Here is an 18,300-nt window from a genome sequence, read left to right on the forward strand (position 1 = left end):
TAAGAAGCGGACGCGTAACTTTTTATTGTTGTCTGTTTTTCTTTGACTTCTGAAATCCAAGGACTGCGTTTGAACCGTAGACCATAGATAACACAGACTGCGCATGACGTCATTTTACAGAAACCGAGGCCCACGAGAAAGCAAGGCCGCGGTGCGTACGCCACATGATTTCATTTGTTGGGTCAACTCTAGTGTCCGATACCAGCCGTCGGCTTTGACCAATGACGTAATGTGTGATGTTATTTTGTTTGTGCCGCAGATTGCTGTCGATGAACGTTAAATGATTTCTCTGAATTTCTTCGTTAAGCCCGGTCCACACACAACGATCTGTCTGCGCAGACATCGGCATGTCTGTACATGCAAAAGATCGCTGCAAATGTGATGTGCTCACAAGACACAAACCCCAATCTACTCCTCGCCCGCCATCTGTCGGTGTAGAAAAGAAATATCAGTGGCAAGCGACTACGCTCCCCGTAAACGTCAAAAATTTAATTCAGTTATTTTGAAATATAGAAATGGAGGAAGTTCTGTTGTGGCCTGTGTTCGCTGTTGCAAAAAACATTCAGACCAACCGCAGGAAACAGAGAACGCGGTCAAAATCGTGTAGACAGTGGCTGCTAAAGCGAAAGCAGTTTTCTCACGTAAATTTACTGTGAGAGTTGCAGGGCAAACCTAACGACTGGCGAAATTATTTGCAGATGGATGCCGAAACTTATAATTATCTCTTAAAGCTTGTAACCCCTTATATTATGAGAAAAAATACTTGTATGAGAAGGGCAATTTCTCCTCATGAACGGCTGGCGGTAACATTGACACTCCAATTTCATCTTCAGTTGTACTCCTGCTTGGTCTTGGCGTTTCTTGATCACTAAGAAAGCCAAGCAGATCTAAATACCGTAACGTTGGCTGGTATACTTGATCTACTCCTACACCAGATCTTCTAGATTTCTGAACTTTGGGTAACTCTTTTCGGTAAACAGTTCGCAACGAATTAATTTTTTTATTGCTGTTTCTCTGTTTGTCGAGGCGTCAACTGCCCGCAATTTTTCAATTAGAGCATTGTATGCTGCTGTCTTTTTGTCTCGGTCACTATATTCTTTACTTTTAATCATCCACAAACTTTTTTTTTTTTTTTTTTTCTTTATTGTTATTTTCAAACCCGTACAAACAGGCAGGCTGTCAGCAGCACAGTACGCCGCTCTTCAGCCGTAGAGGAGATAAAGAAAGAACAGAAAGAATACACAAATGTGACATAACGGTGGGTAATAAAACAGTAGACATATAAAGACAAACACGGAGCCGTTCACACTTGACGAGAATTCACTACAAACTGTTGTCACGACGCACTAACACTGAAGATGGCGACGGCACAGGTGAACGATGGAGTATGACGGGAACACTGAACACGAAACATGACGGCACTCACGAGACACTGATGGCGATGATCTCCGGCGCGCGAATGTCCACTCAGCGTGTACGAGTCCGGGGACCTGCCAAGAGAGGAGGTGGAGGAGGAGGAAGGGGAAATGGGAGAGGGGAGAGCAGAGATGCCATGGGCAAAGGAGAGAGGGGGAGGGAGGAAGGGGGAGTGAAGCCCGGAGGAGAGGGTAGGAGGGAGGGGGGAAAGGAAAGAGAAGGGAAGGGAAAAAGGGGGGGGAGGGAGGGTGCCTGAAGGAAAGGACACAGGAGGGGGGGGGGGGAGGATCAAAGTTGATAGGAGGGGTAGATGCAGGGGAGGAGGACATCATCAGGGAGGGGGAGCTGGCGGAAGCCACCTTGGGAGAGGGTAAGGAGGGTGGAGAGATGGAGACCGGGTGGGACATGGGAGTACAGGCGCGGCAGCGGGTGGGGGTGGGAGAGGATCGGGGAGACGAGCGGGTGAGGTGGATCGAGTTTTCGGGAGGTGTATAGGATTCGTATCCTTTCGAGGAAGAGGAGGAGGTGGGGGAAGGGGATAAGGTCATACATCATCCACAAACATGGGTGGTTTCTATATATTTCAATGAATTCATTTACAAACTCTCGAGAACACTGACGAGTATCAGCCATTTTAATGCCCTGTGCGCACAAATACAAACACTAGACTGAGCAAACAGCTGTTTCGCGTCAGATTTGCGGCGATCTCCTGTCCACACGCTCCAACTTGCATGCGCAGATGTGGTTTGAACCCAGAGATTTGAGAGGTTTCGCTCAAACCTCCAACTTCCAGGTTTGCACACACCTCAGGTTGGTGCAAATCTTCTGTCCACACGCAACGATCTGTCTGCGCAGATGTGATGTGCGCAGACATTTGTGCAGACAGATCGTTGCGTGTGGAGAGGCCTTTACGCTCGTATATTAAAAATTCGAGGTAGATTCTTTTGTTTTCATTTCGGAATTTGTTTTCGCCATCTTTTGTTAATGAAAGTAGTCGTGATTTATAAGGTCTTGATTTCTCACGCTGTTCGTTATGGATGAGTCAGTTGTTTTTACTGCGAAAATTTTGCTTCAGAAAATGAGTGACCGTAAATCAACTATAAAATTTTTGAAATCATTGGGCGTCACTGCGGGGAAAGAGAAGGATTTCCATGTTGGAAGGCCATTTAGAGCAATACTGTTGGAGGAAGGTTATTGTTTATTTCTTGCATTTATGAAAGTAGTCAGCAAAATGTACAGGACTCGTTTTGTTAGTTAGGTGTTGGTGGGTCTGACACTTTTTTCTTGTTTTACGTTGCGTTTTTTCATGTTACTGTATTGTGCGAGTGCTAGTTTTTTGGTTTCTCTAGAGGAAGGTTTTTCTGTCGTTTTAATATTTTCTGGTTCCAATGGTGGGCCGAGGGGTATTGCTGTGTCTTTGCCGGATGGTTTATGTGATTGACTCGTGGTTTCATTTTTTTTATTGTTTTAAAATTTTGCGTCTGATTGAGGGCGGGAAGAACTGATTTGAGTGGTGCCTCATTCGTGCCTTAAGTTTGTGTTTCTTATTATTTTTCATTAGTTATTCTGGATTTTGCTTCTTTCGTTACAGTTTGACCTTCTAACATTATCATGTCTTGATATGCCCTTATTTCGTTCTTGTCAGCCTCGATCTTTGACTCGTTTGGAAGCTCATATGCGGTAAGTTTCTTTTAATGTAATCACTATTATCTTTACCTTTTTGATGTTTTTGCTACACTTGTCTTATTTTTACTGTCACTCCCGGGGTATCGGTTTACTTGGTGTTATTTAGAGCTACATCAGCTGGTGCCACTTTCGTGTAGTATAGTTATCGATTGCAAGATTCGGTCTTTTTTTGCATTTCATTTCTTTGGTGTGCAGTCATGTGTGTAAAGATTTCCATTTTTTGAAAATCTAATTGTATTCTGTAGTTCACTAACAAGATCATTTTTTACGCACGTTTCTGATGTGTTATAAGACTTTTGCGCAACAAACAGTAATATTGGAATCGGTTACTAGAAATGACCTTCTACATAGTTTGCTTCTAGTTACCGATTCCAACATTCGACGATTCATTATTTAGATTGTTTTTTCAGTACGCATGGAAAATATAATAGAACAGGCTCTGCTAACGGTATACTACGCCTTCCACATCGCTGGCAACAGGTTCTACACTACACTGTTCAATTATATTACATAATATATGCACACGTAATTGCTCTCGTGTTCTTAGTTATTTCAGTCCTCTTCAACTCGTTTAAATGAAATTCACGCGTAAATAATAGTCGCATAAAATGCATTATTTTATGGCACACTACATTCATTTGTTTACGAGTATAATCCATTCGATTCATAGATTGTCCATTGCAGCATCTTTGCCTTACGTATGACGTCATTGGTCAAAGCCGAAGGGTGGTATGGGACACTAGAATTTATCCCAACTTTTTATTGTTGTCTGTTTTTCTTTGACCTCTGAAATCCAAGGACTGCGTTTGAACCGTACACCATAGATAACACAGACTGCGCATGACGTCATTTTACAGAAACCGAGGCCGACGAGAAAGCAAGGCCGCGGCGCGTACGTCACATGACTTGATTTGTTTGATTTTATTTTATTTCTTGTTCCATAGGTCCAACTGTGTTGGGTTCACAACGCCGTGGCACGAGTCAGACAATCTTATAGCCCATACAATATATGTAAGTCAACAGAAGTATGGGATACAAATATCATGTTACGTAGTTCCTTGAGCCATCGGCAGTACTACTATCTACGTAACAACAGACTGTTAGTGGTAGCGGACGCGAAAGAAACAACACATGTAAAATTTGTATCCCATGCTTCAGTTGACCTATATAGTTCAGCTGAACAACATGATATTAATGCTAAAGAAAACGAAGAAAGCGACGTACGCTAAACTTGTATCCCGTACTGCAGTTAACCAATACAGTTCGAATGATGTTCGAGATACAACCCATGTATATATGTGACGTGAGGTATTCTATGCTACCAATACTTCCATACATTTTTCCCCTTCATTTTCCACAGGAATAATACGATAGAAACACACGATATCCTTAACGTGAAAATATTACTTGTCTTGATATATGTCAAACATATTTTTTGTCTTTCGTATTCCTTTGTTTCTGAGCGCTCTTGTCAGCTGTTACATCTATGTAATAAATGATCTCTGCAAAATTCTGACGTCATTGGTCAAAGCTGACGGGTTGTATCCCATGCTTCACTAGATCCGAATTTGAGTACAAAATTATATAAAAATTTATACAGTAAATTCTTTGAGCAGCAATACAGAAAAAAGACTACACATATTTTCTTAGAATCATTAAAGTTCCACGGGAAAGACAGATACAGAGCATAAATGGATACAGAGCTCAAGTTAAACATCCTTAGTGGCATTAGTAAAATTTTACAATTTATTTACTAAATAATTCATCGAGACTGTAAAAAGCTTTTTCCAGCAGAAATATTTTTAATGCTTTCTTAAACTCACTCTAGCTATGAATCTCTGTCTTTATTTCAGGAGGAAGAGCTTTGTTCCAGTGTAATGTACACCATTTTGCTCCAAACTCAAATGTATATGCTCGCTGTGTATGTCATTCTTCCTCCGAAGGCAGGCCTGAACTAACTAACTCACTCACTCACTCACTCGCTCGTTCAGCTCAGCTCAGCAGACAAAATGCATTTCTAAACCTATTAACTCGCAACTGGGCGCGTGTGTACTAGCAAGAACTGCATCTTCTACTGGAATCTGTAATTATGAAGTCTTACTGATTAGCAGTAAAGAAAACAAAAGAAAAATTCGGAGTAGGTATTAAAAACCAAGGAGAAGAAATAAAACTTTGAGGTTCGCCGATGACATTGTAATTCTGTCAGAGACAGCAATGGACTTGCAAGAGCAGTTGAACGGAATGGACAGTGTCTTGAAAGGAGGATATGAGATGAACATCAACAAAAGCAAAACGAGGATAATGGAATGTAGTCGAATTAATTCGGGTGATGCTGAGGGAACTAGATTAGGAAATGAGACACTTAAAATAGTAAAGGAGTTTTGCTATTTGGGGAACAAAATAACTGATGATGGTCGAAGTAGAGAGGATATAAAATGTAGACTGGCAATGGCAAGAAAAGCGTTTCTGAAGAAGAGAAATTTGTTAACATCGAGTATAGATTTAAGTGTCAGGAAGTCATTTCCGAAAGTATTTGTATGGAGTGTAGCCATGTATGGAAGTGAAACGTGGACGATAAATAGTTTGGACAAGAAGAGAATACAAGCTTTCGAAATGTGGTGCTACAGAAGAATGCTGAAGATTAGATGGGTAGATCACATAACTAATGAGGAAGTATTGAATAGGATTGGGGAGAAGAGAAGTTTGTGGCACAACTTGACTAGAAGAAGGGATCGGTTGGTAGGACATGTTCTGAGGAATTAAAGGATCACCAATTTAGTATTGGAGGGCAGCGTGGAGGGTAAAAATCGTAGAGGAAGATCAAAAGATGAATACACTAAGCAGATTCAGAAGGATGTAGGTTGCAGTACGTACTGGGAGATGAAGAAGCTTGCACAGGATAGAGTGGCATGGAGAGCTGCATCAAACCAGTCTCAGGACTGAAGACCACCACCACAACAACAACAACACTGATTAATAGTGCTACAGGGTGCTGCTCGGGAACTTCCTTATTTAAAAAAATCATAAATTAGAAAGTATTAGAGACATCAATTTAATTCTTGTTTCATTGAGTTTTGAAAATCATATCTTGAAGGTGGCCTCCGTTCTGCTCAGTGCATTTGGAGAGTCTAAATCGGAAGTTTCGGTCAATTTTTCCGACAATTTCTCTGTCGATGTTGGCAACAGCAACACGAATATTGTTCCGTAGGTCAGCCAGGGTCTGCGGAATATTGGTGTACACCAAGGATTTGAGAGAACCCCTTGCCCTCTCGATGTTTTCAGGCGCTCTGGTGGTTCTTGGAGGTCTGGTTTCTTTTTCTGTACACTTCCAGTATCCATAAGGGTGTCTACCCACATAACTATTGATTTCCCATCAGGAACACGACCTGTAGGGGCGATGTTGAACTGTTTCCTGAATGCACGCCGAGTTCTGATGACCGAACGCCCATTCGAAAAGTAGGTGGCAACGGCGAACGCCGCTCCTCTCTTGTCAACTGTATGATCGCTACTAAATTAACCTTGAAAAATACTTCAAGTCTCGCACTTTTGATTGCACTGAAACCCACGCAAAAATGAGAAACAGCCGCTGTGTGCTGCGCTTTTCAAATAAGTAAGTTCCCGCGCCGCACCCTGTACAACAAAATTTAATTTAAGATCAGTACTCTATATAAATGGTATAACGGCTTGTTTATAGCATTTGGTCTCTTCTGCTTAACAGTCCTCATTTCATGCAAGGAGTGGCGCCTTATGCAACTGATAATCTGTTTGGCATGATTTTAATTTTACTTTAACCCAGTGCAGCCGTAACACATTGTAAGTAGGCCTGTGGACTTCCCATCCCTGTAGGACTAATAACAGTAACTTAACTCCATAATAGCGGATTCCAGTAAAAGATGCAATTCTCGTTTTGTACGTACACGCCCAGTTACGAGTTAACAGGTGTAGAAACGTAGTTTTCTGCTGAGCTGAGCGAGCGAGCGCAGACCTATCTTTTTCGTAGGCCTCGACTAAAACAAACATCTAAGTCACGTAACTTGGGGCACGAGGCCGAGCATTTCATTACGCATTTAAAGTGCAGATTTATGATATTTTTGTTACAGATCAAATGTTGTGCTTTTTACTAGATGCAGAAGTAAAAACCTTCATACATGCTCAGGTTAGTCTTGTTTTGTATCCTACAGATTAGGTAAAATGGCGAAAATCTGAGTTGTGTAAATTAACTACTTTAAAATACTTGCAGAGGTATTTACATAAGTTGAAAGTAAGGCTGGATGTTGGTCTATGGATGTAAAACTTGGTGAATGACCACGATTTTGAGACGACAGATCACTACACCAGTAACATATTACGTTTCCTATCTTGATATCGTTTCAGTATCTGTACTGGATTAAGCACAAGTCAGAAAGCGTTCTCCTTATTTTGTGTAAATGCCTGACATTTTGCACATTAACGAATTTCCTTTCTTACAAAAGCATTTCACACATATTCTTGTGGAATCGTTAGAAAACTAATGCTGCGTTCGATATTGTTATTTTGTCTTCCACTCCCGTGGTACAGCAAACTACACGAACACGCAGTTGGAAAAAAAAAAAAAAATACGTTTCAACTTCACCACATGTAAAAACTGCAGCCACTGCTTTATTATCAGGAATTTCGGAGAAACTAGGTTAACTGCACTACTACACATGTAATAGTAGTACCACAGTTCGCTGAATTGTCGAAACAGTGCTTGATGCAGCTACAAATGAGGTAAACTGTAGCTGTCAGCTCCATTTCACACAGCGCGTACTGACAGGACCTCTGCTTTCTGCCCCGAGTGGCGTGACTTCGATGTTGGTTTCAAGCGTTAACACGGCAGAGATATTGACAAGCGCGGTCTATGTTATATAATTATGGTCTATGGTTTGAACCATGGACGTAAAAAAAGAAGGGATGTGTCATTGCGTCATAAACTTGAAGCCGATGACCGCCATCTTAACTAGCCCAAAACATTAACCCGGGTTCACACATCGTGACCTACCGCTCACACAGGACACCACAAATTCTACGTGGCTGCACAGCTTTCAATATCTCGTCAATCGAAATCATATGAGCGGGCATGAATGTTACAGTGAAGGTTATCCCATTGTGAAAAAAAGTTAAAAGAATCGAGTGGTCATACTCAATCAACAGCCCGATAAGTCGATTGAACAATTTGTCGGTCCGTGCGCGGGTGTCTGGGGCTCTAACGTGGCGTTATCAACAATTTTCTGAGTAAGAAGTACTTTTTAGAGCGTTTATTCACTGATTAAACTGCTTTTGATATCTCGACTTCCGACATTTTGCTGAGCTCACTGATTTTGTCCCACTGTTCCTGAGGTACTTTCTTTACGTCGCTATGACCTGCAGTATGATGCCGTAGCTTATAAAATGGAATTCTATGTTCCTCCAGCAGTTTTCGGTCACATTTGAATGACAAGTCTAAAGAGGAGTGATCGCTGCTTAGAGCTTTGCAAAGGGACTATATTTCAGTATTCAGACCATGTATGCTTAGGTTCATCGTCATGTTGAAATGCGTTTCTGGCTCTGGCCTAATCTCTGCACTACAGACAAGCACCGACCTGCTAGAGCCGTAGCCATGGATCTGAGCTAGAGCAATATGGTGCGGAAACTGATATAGGTTTTGCATAAGGAAGAGGATAGCGGAAACTAGGCACAATTTCTTGCAAAATAAAATTCGGAACTACCGAAAAACTGTGTTTATTAACACGAAACATACTAATTCTACAACTTTATTATAGATACCTACAATGTTCTTAACTGAGGGACAAGTGTACGAAGTTTGTAGGGGAAGGTGGGGTAAAATGACCACTCTAAGGAAAACTGAATTTTCCCAAACCATGGTTGCCACTAACACATTCTGAATCAAAGTTTTATGAGGTATCACACCAAATATTTTAAGTGGAAAAGAAAATAACATACAGGAACTATACACATTTTCTTCTGAAGGCTTACATTATGGCTACTTTTCCCTACCTAAGGGGTTAATTTGGCAAGTGCCATCACAACATCACATGTTTGTTGTTCTGATTTCATTACATATTTTTTAGGCATCTCAATGCCCTAGTATCTGAAACAATACTAGGTGCCTGAGGCAGGCGATGTTCAATCGGATTTTTGTATTAGGCCAAATATCACTGAACAGAGGCAATTTTAAATTATATAATTTAATTGATTCAAAATAGTCAGAAAATGATAGGATGACAGCTTTGTATATAAAAGGACTTAAAATTCAATCTGATATGCAATATAAGTTGCATTTAAAAAGAAACAAGCTTGAAAACCACTGGAGGGATCATAATGTCATTGCTTAAGGAAGAAAGTGCAGTACCCATGAGAGTGCTGAGATTCCAAACTCGCCAACAGAAGAACTGTCTTGCGTTTGCTGAACTATGGGAGTTTCTTTTAAACGAATTCAGATTGCCAGCTTCAAATCTCATAAGAGATGTGTAATACCCCACTTTGTTATATAAACACTTAGATGAGCTTATTGAAACTGAAACTGCATTTGTTCTAAATGCCTCACTTTTGGGTTAAAAATACTATTTCTACTTGAACTGGTTTGCATCCAGATGTTATCTCATATGAAATTAAAGACTCAAAAGTATGTGAAGAAAACAAATTTTATTGTATCAAAGGCACTAATCATCAGCAATATCTTAAATGTTCAAATAGCTGCATTCATCTTCTACAGGACATACTTGACATCTACATCTATACTCCAAGTAACCACGAGGTGCATGGCAGGTGGCACATCCCATCGATGATTACCCTCCATCCTCAGTCCAACAAATCTGCTGTGTTCTGATTCAGTAGTAGTGTTACCAACATATGAAAGGTGATTGTCAGTGGTAACAGAAAAATGTGTAAAAAATGGGTGTATATGTTCTATAGCAAATAAAGAGTCAGTTTAATTTTTGTAAACCATGTGTTATTTTAACTGAGTCAGCTTAATATTTGCAAACCACATGTTATTTTAACTGATTCAACTATGGCTTCTTGATGAAACATTATATACTGTACTAACTAAGCACTTCTTGTCTTGTTTCAGAAGGCAGAAAGTGTTTTGTTTAGTTAATACAATAGCTATTTCTCTCCACAACACAGACCATGCTAAATCTGCTTACTTAGGTTTGAATAAACAGCTTCAAAATTCTATGGTATATCTGAAGGCAAGTCATTAATGTAAAGGGTGGTTATAATTAAATTTCGGTTACTTGAACCAGTGTAAATGGGAAACTATCAAGATGATTTCAAAAGTTCTGCACACTGCAGATAGAATTGAAGAAAATAATTTATTTTACAAAATACATTTACAGATCATCAACGTAATTTCCATTCTTGCTTATAACTTCCCCGTGTTTTGGCAACTTCTGTATTCTGCGTAGGGCACCTTCACTGTTGAGCTGTTTGATTACTTGAGTCACCTCACTGGAAGCTTCATCAATAGTATCAAAGTGGGTTGCATAGAACTGTTCTTTCAATTTGGGAAACAAATCATCTGTTGAGCTCAAATCAGGATTGTGTGATGGGTGAGGAAGGACAGGGTGATTTAAAAAAGAAAGGATAGATTTCAATTGTTTATTACAGAGAAACTATGAAAGACAGAAACACACTGCGCATGTCACTGAATAGAGCAATGTTTGTAACCTGGAATGTAGACATGGTATGCAATTAACAAATGTTATCCTCCCATGTGGAAATTAAAGTGTGTTTATTTCACTGGATTATCCATTATTTCTCTTCCACATGTCCTCACAAATGTTTCCACAAAGTTTCATTGTCCTTCAATCACTTGTTTTTCTTGGGGGGCCCTCCCATGTAGTGAAAGTTTAATTGTAACAAACCTGTCGATCAGGAACAGAAGTATGTTACCCTTACATACATCCCACAATACAAGGCAGACATATGTTGACTTATGTCTTCCTACTACAGGTAAGACAAGATTTGATCTAACACAATTCTTTACTTCAAATACCAGAATGTCCTAATTTCTTCAGAAACATTCCATTTTATACATAGGTGAAAGCCTTCAGTAAATCACAAAAGATACCAAATAGCCACAGTTGTTTTTCTTTCAAATAATTTTTTATCAGTGCCTTTGGCCAATAAGAAATTTATCCCCTGGTCAAGTAAAGAGACATTCCAAAAATTGAACTGTGATTTAGTCAACAAGCTGTCCTAAGAGAAATAGAAAAGTCCTCTATTTTACTGTGCCTTTTCAAACATTTTAAAAACACAGGCATCAATTATGTCTGAAGACACCAAGACAATTTTTCTTCTTTTTTGTGTGGAGACACCACCACTGAATACGTAAGTCTGCCCAGCAAAATACAAATCTGAAAAGAAATGCTATATAAGTGCCTTAGCATCTGTAGATGTGTGCATGAGCTGCTTTCTGTTGTTCACCCACCAAACCTACATTAGCAGCAGCCTCTAGCTGAACCACAATAATCACGGGAAATGTGGGCACAAATTCATTCATTTTGCATTTATTATTTCTTTTAGTTGTGTATATTAAGCTATGGCAACCTCTTTCCCCCCTCCCCCCCCCCCCCCCTTCCCCTTTCCCTATCTCTCCACAGTTCAACACGTTTTCTTTTTTGCAGTAAACATAGTGCGTAGTTGGGCGATCACACTGTTGTAGAAGTAATTTAAAAGCCAAGATCGTTTAAATACAGTTTACTGGATAACCGGTTTCAACACACTAAAGGTGCCATCATCGGATCTGTGAAGATATAACATGACAGGTTTGAGGAAGGGCTTACATGAGTTACACTATGTACATTACTGTTAGTACAGTACCACATACCTGAATGTAGATTAACATTTGTAAACCATTTGGATATAATGATACATGAGGCAGACCAGCTGATATAAAATTATTGTCACAAAAAACAACTGCTCTCATGGTCATTCTTTTCCAAAAGATATGTAAAACCACAGTCACAAGATAAAACTATTTGGCACATGATCGCTGCTCGACTAACAACGGTCGGCACCACAGACATGCATACCAAGATGCACAGCCACTCCATGTGAGCTCCCATTGGCATGGCACTTGTTCCGTCCATTCAACTCACCAAATGGGGAGTAATGGAAAACCATATTTCTACGATACCAAGAAAACACCCATTCTGGCCAGCCATACACAAATATATCTGTGGAATATAGAAACATGACAAAGACACATTTGGTGTGCAATGGTAATCATCAAGCAATGATTTACTGGCGAGGCTCACCAACTACACGTCAAGCCTCATAACAAGCATTTACCTTAACATGGCAGGTCACGCCCTGTAAAAAACGTGACCGATAAATGACATTAGCAGTATTTTATAGGTGGTTTTCCGAGCATAATACATACACAACACCCTTCATAGTGTGTGAATAGGCCACACAGGATCTCTAGAGCACCGCATCAAATATGTCAAAGAAACTATGGTCCGCCGATTCTAATTAGTCGTTCAGCAATTTGTTTGGAAACCTCTTTCTGTTTTTGAAAATTTCAATGTTTTCGAAAACGTCGAGCTTGCTTCCTTTAGGTGCTTTATGCAAGATTTTCATACATTGTTGCATATCAGTAATTTTATGGCTCAAGTCCCGCAGATGGTCACCCAAAGTGGACTTATTGTGGGCACTCATGTGCCCACGAAAACGTGTAAAAAACGATCTCCCTGTTTGCCCCACATAAAAGCTTTCACACCCACCACATTGTAATCTGTATACCCCTGTGTTTCTAAGTTTATCAGTTCTATCTTTAATCGTATGCCTAAGTTTCGAGCACAAACTATTTTTCATGCCAAATGCCAGGACCATGCTGGACTTACGAACCTGTCGGTCTATTTTGTCAGAAACAGATCCTTGATCTGTCATTGGAAGATACTTTTTACCCCTACTATTGTTAGATGGCCTTTCCTTCTTATTCTTGCTTTTTTTAAATTTTTGGATACAACTTGTCAAACCATGGACGCATCTTAACCATTGCTACATGCAATATACTTGAGGACATCTATCTCTTGCCTAACACTGCTCCGTAGCAATGGCAGCTTTAAGAGCCTATGTATCATTGAGCAAAAATAGGACTTTTTATACTTAGATGGATGGTTGGATATACCTAGATGGATGGTTGGATTGCGCATGAATAAGGTCTGTAGCTACTGGTTTTCCGTAAATGCTAAATGTACCATTGCCATGTACCATTACCTGCCAAATGTGTCTTCGTCATGTTTCTGTATTCCACAGATATATTTGTGTATGGACAGCCAGAATGGGTGTTTTCTCGGTATCATAGTAATATGGTTTTCCATTACTCTCTATTCGGTGTGTTGAAAGGATGGAATGAGTGCCATGCTGATGGGAGCGCACGTGGAGTGGCTGTGCATCTTGGTACGCTTGTCTGTTTTTTTCTCCCCTGTTTCCGTGCCCCCTCAGTTTGTTTCTCACCTGGCATTCCTTACTTTCATGTGCCTATGCAGGTATTCATAGTCAGTCCGTGTTGTGTTCATAATGAGTGTATAGATGGTGAGAGCCTTTTATAGCAAGTTGTACTGTTTTGGCACTTACAGTACCTAAGACTGTAGTGCCAGACAGGTAAATCCCAACATACAGGTTATAATTACTTGTCACATTGTATCTAAGTCATGTTATGAACAGCTTACTGTGTGTATATTCATGACTTCCATATATGAATAAGGGTAAATTATAATATGTCGTTCTGTATGGCACTAATATGAATAATGCCTTTGATTCAGATGTTTTTACTCTGTAATTGAAATGCTTTATAGTATGCATGGTATGTATAGTATGTACAATAAGTGTATGCAAAAGGGTTCTTTGCATGGGTACTCGATTAGCAGTAATAGTAAAGTTGTATTGTAGCAGTAATGAGTGGTTATACCGTGGGACTGTGTGTGCACTGCTTGGACAGCGCTATCTAATGGCCGGTTGTGAATCACTAGAATTGCAGCAGGTATACCTGCGTGGAATAGGACAGTGTGATGCCGACTGTTGTTAGTCGAGCAGTGATCATTTATCATATAGTTTTATCTTGTGGCTGCAGTTCTACATATCTTATGGAAAAGAATGACCACGAGAGCAGTTGTTTTTTATTTTTTGTGACAAGAATTTTATATCAGCTGGTCTGCCTCACGTATCATTATATCCAAATGATGTACAAATGTTAATCTACGTTCAGGTATGTGGTACTGTACTAATAGTAATGCATATAGTGTAACTCATGTAAGCCCTTCCTCAAACCTGTCATGTTATATCTTCACAGATCCAATGATGGCACCTTTAGTGTGTTGAAACCAGTTATCCAGTAAACGGTATTTAAGCTATCTTGGCTTTTGAATTATTTCTACATTTTCTTTTGATGAAAAGCTAACAAAAATGGAAGCTAATTTATTGGAATATAAACTAATGGAGTTCTACCCAAAACTGTAAGTGAACCTAATCCAGAGTGATACTTGTGTCCTGTTGGAAAATCTCCATCATTCAACATTGGATTAAAGTAAGTGCAGAAGGAGAGGAAGCCAATCAGTTAGTAAGAGTGTATGAAAAAATAATGACATCATTTAGGGAAATGACAAGCGATGGACATGCGAACAATGTACCTCCATTTGTACATCACAGGGCTGCCCCGGCAGCAACTGAGGGATCTCAGTGCAATAAACCATTGTCTGTGATCAATTTTGGAACAGAAGATGTATGCTGTGTGGGTTCTGAACATAGTTTGCATATTCTGCCAGATGAGAACTAAGAATAACAGATCATGGACATTTGCTTTTAAGTGATAACTTCGGAGGGGATGTTAGCTCTCTAGTACATGTATTTAGCTTCAAAAAAACTTTTTAAAAACCTGCTGCTTCTGCAACTGTATTAAATATATGCTATTTCAACTTAATATTTACTTAAGTACATTTACTAGAAAAAATCGTTATCTAGAATTATAACAACAGACGTCAGTGTACAACATATGCTTGCCATGTAGTTAACAGAACTTTTCAATCATTCAATACAGCTATTTAGATAGCTCATCGAAACAGTGGTTAATGAAATATAATTTCAGTGTGCTTTTGAGTTGGTTGAGACTCCAGATTTCTTGCTTTCACTATGTTAAGTACAATGTAGCTGAAAACCTTTGCACCAGAATACTTAATTCTGCTATGAGTATATACAGTGAGGCAAAGTCTTGTATTATGGTTGTATAAATTACAGTTTGTCTGAAACTGTCTTTCAATGTCAGCAACAAAAAACATAAACAAATTAATGTGCTACGGTATATGAGATTAAGAATTCCAAAATCATTACAAAGTGGGCTGCTCGGGAAGGTCATTTTATAAGACAACAGGAAGTGAAAATACACGAAATAAGCTAATACCAGTACTCTTGTCTTTGGATCAACGTAGACTTCTAAGAACAAAACATGCTGATGTGCTCCTTGATAACGATGGAAGCTGAAGAAATGAATTAAAGTTTGTGCCAATGCAGGGACTTGAACCCGGATCTCCTTGCTTACTAGGCCGTGGCACAAATTTTAATTCATTTCTTCAGCTTCCATCATTATCGTAGATAAAGATGAGACTTAAATGTCTTGAAGGCCTGACATACCAACAATTAAAGGGAACAGCCAAGGGTACCAGGATGGCCCCCTCGTATGCCAACCTATTCATGGGTCGCTTAGAGGAAGCCTTCTTGGTTACCCAGGCCTGCCAATCCAAAGTTTGGTACAGATTTATTGATGACATTTTCATGATCTGGACTCACAGTGAAGAAGAACTCCAGAATTTCCTCTCCAACCTCAACTCCTTTGGTTCCATCAGATTCACCTGGTCCTACTCCAAATCCCATGCCACTTTACTTGACGTTGACCTCCACCTGTCCAATGGCCAGCTTCACACGTCCGTCTACATCAAACCCACCAACAAGCAACAGTACCTCCATTATGACAGCTGCCACCCATTCCACATTAAACGGTCCCTTCCCTACAGCCTAGGTCTTCGTGGCGAATGAATCTGCTCCAGTCCGGAATCCCTGAACCATTACACCAACAACATGAAAACAGCTTTCGCATCCCGCAACTACCCTCCCGACCTGGTACAGAAGTAAATAACCAGAGCCACTTCCTCATCTCCTCAAACCCAGAACCTCCCACAGAAGAACCCCAAAAGTGCCCCACTTGTGACAGGATACTTTCCAGGACTGGATCAGACTGTGAATGTGGCTCTCCAGCAGGGATACGACTACCTCAAATCCTGCCCTGATATGAGATCCATCCTTCACAAAATCCTCCCCACTCCACCAAGAGTGTCTTTCCGCCGTCCACCTAACCTTCATAATCTCTCAGTTCATCCCTATGAAATCCCCAAACCACCTTCCCTACCTTCTGGCTCCTACCCTTGTAACCGCCCCCGGTGTAAAACCTGTCCCATGCACCCTCCCACCACCACCTACTCCAGTCCTGTAACCCGGAAGGTGTACACGATCAAAGGCAGAGCCACGTGTGAAAGCACCCACGTGATTTACCAACTGACCTGCCTACACTGTGAAGCTTTCTATGTGGGAATGACCAGCAACAAACTGTCCATTCGCATGAAAGGACACAGGCAGACAGTGTTTGTTGGTAATGAGGATCACCCTGTGGCTAAACATGCCTTGGTGCACGGCCAGCACATCTTGGCACAGTGTTACACCGTCCGGGTTATTTGGATACTTCCCAGTAACACCAACCTGTCAGAACTCCGGAGATGGGAACTTGCCCTTCAGCATATCCTCTCTTCTCGTTATCCGCCAGGCCTCAATCTCCGCTAATTTCAATTTGCCGCTGCTCATACCTCACCTGTCTTACAACAACATCTTTGCCTCTGTACTTCTGCCTCGACTGACATCTCTGCCCAAAGTCATTGCCTTTACAAATGTCTGCTTGTGTCTGTGTATGTGCGGATGGATATCTGTGTGTGTGTGTGTGTGCGCGGGTGTATACCTGTCCTTTTCCCCCCCTAAGGTAAGTCTTTCCGCTCCCGGGATTGGAATGACTCCTTACCCTCTCCCTTGAAACCCACATCCTTTCGTCTTTCCCTCATTCCTGACGAAGCAACCGTTGGTTGCGAAAGCTTGAATTTTGTGTGTATGTTTGTGTGTCTATCGACCTGCCAGCACTTTCGTTTGGTAAGTCACATCTTCTTTGTTTTTAGATATATTTTTCCCACGTGGAATGTTTCCCTCTATTATATTCAATATATATATCTATATATTAAGGGAGAGGGTAAGGAGTCATTCCAATCCCGGGAGCGGAAAGACTTACCTTAGGGGGAAAAAAGGACAGGTAGACACTCGCACGCACACACACACATATCCATCCGCACATACACAGACACAAGCAGACATTTGCAAAGGCCTTTACAAATGTCTGCTTGCGTCTGTGTATGTGCGGATGGACATGTGTGTGTTTGCGAGTGTATACCTGTCCTTTTTTCCCCCTAAGGTAAGTCTTTCCGCTCCCGGGATTGGAATGACTCCTTACCCTCTCCCTTAAAACCCACTTCCTTTTGTCTTTCCCTCTCCTTCCCTCTTTCCTGATGAGGCAACAGTTTGTTGCGAAAGCTTGAATTTTGTGTGTATGTTTGTGTGTCTGTCGACCTGCCAGCGCTTTCGTTCGGTAAGTCACCTCATCTTTGTTTTTATATATAATTTTTCCCACGTGGAATGTTTCCCTCTAAAAAAATATATATATATATATATATATATATATATATATGTGTGTGTGTGTGCTGTGGAGCAGTCATAGGCCGGTTCAGATATCATCTGAGCTGCATCTAGCAATGTTGTGTTTGGACACTTGATTAGTATGCTTGTGCCATCAACAAATGTTACAGTTTCTGAACTATCCCTTATAGCCACTGTAAGATCATTTACAGATGTTAAGAATGAGAGTAGAACCAGTACTGATCCAAGGGGGATCTTACATCTCATATTCCCTCATACTGATGTTGGATTCACTCCTGTGACAGAATCTGTCCATGTAACTTTCTGATCTCTGTTATAAGGATAAGACTCCAATTATGCAAGAAGGATGCCAGGATACTTTATTTTGCCAAGTAGCTTTGGTGATCTGCGCAATGAAATAAATTGGCTAGGTCACAAAATGTAACAGCA

At 40.5% G+C, this 18,300-nt stretch overlaps 1 protein-coding gene across 3 annotated transcripts in view; it reads right to left on the bottom strand.

Annotated features, from left to right (window-relative positions):
- Nucleotides 1–18,300, bottom strand: part of LOC124607155 (folliculin) — a 163,792-nt gene that overhangs the window by 133,365 nt on the left and 12,127 nt on the right. The window lies entirely within an intron of this gene.

This window comes from Schistocerca americana, chromosome 3, assembly GCF_021461395.2.
Source record: "Schistocerca americana isolate TAMUIC-IGC-003095 chromosome 3, iqSchAmer2.1, whole genome shotgun sequence".
NCBI lineage: Eukaryota > Metazoa > Arthropoda > Insecta > Orthoptera > Acrididae > Schistocerca > Schistocerca americana.